Source organism: Pteropus medius, unplaced genomic scaffold (genome assembly GCF_902729225.1).
Source record: "Pteropus medius unplaced genomic scaffold, Ma_sr-lr_union100, whole genome shotgun sequence".
NCBI lineage: Eukaryota > Metazoa > Chordata > Mammalia > Chiroptera > Pteropodidae > Pteropus > Pteropus medius.
The window spans coordinates 9,428,858-9,431,231 of record NW_024350927.1 but is presented as its reverse complement, the minus strand read 5'-3'; the positions used below and the strand labels follow the sequence as shown (position 1 = coordinate 9,431,231).

The 2,374-nt window shown below is 54.8% G+C and overlaps 1 pseudogene; it reads left to right on the top strand.

The window, feature by feature from the left end:
- The first annotated feature begins 263 nt into the window (after nt 1-263).
- LOC120585926 (uncharacterized) lies at nt 264-379 on the top strand (annotated as a pseudogene).
- Nucleotides 380-2,374: the final 1,995 nt, after the last annotated feature.

Genomic DNA, 2,374 nt, shown 5'->3' with positions numbered 1-2,374 from the left:
ACGGGGCTGCAGGGCCACCCTCCGTAACCACGGCGACCGATGCCAGCTCATCGCCATCTCGTCCCATTGCCTATCATCGTATTCGCACCTGAAAGCAAATCGTGTTTGCGTAAGGGGAAAGCGCCTGGGATTTTCGTTGTTATTGTTTTTAATGAGAAAAACACACACATAATGGGGGCGTGGTTCCATAGTGTAGCGGTGAGCACGCCTGCGTTACACGCAGAAGGTCCTGGGTTCGCGGCCCCGTGGAGCCACAGTCCATGGTCTGCGGCCGTGCCACCCTGAACGAGCCCGATGTCCGATCTCGGAAGCTCAGCAGGGTCGGGTCTGGTTAGTACTTGGATGGGAGACCACCTAGGAAGAGCAGGTGCTGTAGGCGTAAATAATAATAATAATAATAAATAAAATAAAATAAAATAAATATATATACACATAATGGTTTCTAGGGGGAAAAACCAGTTCCACGCAGACGCATCTGTTGAGCAAATTGAAATCCCCACAACCAGATGTTAAGGAATAAATCGCGGCCCCTTCCACAGTCGCGTATTGAAGTCCTCACCCCCATATTCAAAGCGTGACTGTATTTGAAAACAGGGTTTATGGAGGTGATCAACTAGAGATGAGGTCCCTAGGGTGGGCCCCACTCCAGTCTGGCCGGTGTCCTCGTGAAAACGGACCAGGACAGAGACACGCGGAGAGGGACGACCACGTGGAGACACAGAGGGGACGTCAAGCAGAGAGATAGAGAGGCCTCCGGAGGGACCAAGGCCGTCCACACTTTGACCTTGGCCCTCCAGCTTCCGGAGCTTCTGTGGTGTCGGCCGCCAGTCTGCGGCCCTTCGCGAGAGTGGCCCCAGCAAACCGATACTCCCGAAAACCGAGGGCGACCGCTGAAGTTTTCTGCACGGTGATGATAACAGGGACCGTTTATGGATCATTTATGGATCATTCTAAATGCTTTCTTATGCATCTCATTTAATCCTCAGAAGTCCCCCTGAAGTGGGGTTACTTTTGTCCCCAGCCTTGTGGACGAGGACACTCAGGACAGCATGCTGTGGAACCGGCTCAAAGCCACCTTGTTCCTGCTCAGGACCAGCCGGCACAGTGCAGTCTGTGCACTTGGCCCGCAGCCTCACGTCGTCACCCAGAACCAGGATTCTCCTGGGTGGAAAGTGGTATGTGCCGGCCCGGAGCCCGGCTCATGACTTACCTATAACCCGAGCGCGGGGCCTGCGCTACCCCTCTGCTCCCACACACACCTGTGTCCGTCCTTCCTTCCTTCCTTCCTTCCTTCCTTCCTTCCTTCTAAACTGGAAGCGTGCAGATGAGAGTGTCAACAGCCATCGGGGTCCACTACACCAAAGTGACGTTGGGAAGACATCCAGTAACAGGAGCGAGGTCGAGGTTCTGCCCTTCGTGGAGGGAGACCGTGAGTGGCTGCCTCGGCCGACCTTGCCTGGCGCCCCCTGTTTACAGCTGCCAAGTCGGTATCCAGGTGTGTCTGGAAAGACACCAGAGACGCCTTGATAACGTCCTTTTGTCCATTTTTGAAAGTCACGAGGCTCCTGCACACACCGACAAAATGAGCATGTCACTTTCCAATGCTTAAAACGATTTGGAGCAGAAAGTGGTTCTCCGGCCTGTCTTTCAGACTAGTCAATAAAGCTGGCAGATGTCCCTGAGTTACGGTGACAGTGTGAGACCTCCCGGGGGCGACCGTCTCAGCATCGTCCTTGTAAGGAACGTGCGTGTCGCCCAGCAGCCCGAGGCTCTGGGGTCCCTCCGCAGGCTCTCCGTCACGTGCAGCCTCGCGCTTTCTGCCCTGAGCGGCAGCGATGAGTCTCAGAGAAGCAGGTGGGACGTGTTTTGGGGTGCCAACCCCAAGGGGGAGAATTTGAGGGGAGGGAAGGAATCGGTCCCCAAAGAAGCAAACTCGGCGAGCAGAGTTGATGGAGACAACTAACTGAAGATGCCGGAGGGGACAGGGTCGCGAGACACTTTGTAGTTCTGATGATGGACGATGAAGGGGGGCGGGCTCAGGGGTGCTACGCGGCATCGGGGACCCACCCCAAGAAGCCAAGAAGCTTGGAAACCACCAACGCCACAATCCGAGCAAAGGTGGAAGAGATGACAGCGCCTGAGGTCCACTAGACCCGGGACACATAAGAACGACCGAGAGCCAGGATTTGAGCAGACTGCAGCTCCACAGCCCACCACAGCTCCAGTGGATTCTGCCAACACCTTAAAACCACCTCGATGTCTTCTGGAGGCTGCTATGAACTATTAGAAGATGAGAGACCATACAAGGCCGATAGATATTGTTGATGCTGTATGTGCTCTATGCCGTATTCTGAATTCCGTGTCTGGGGTAGAA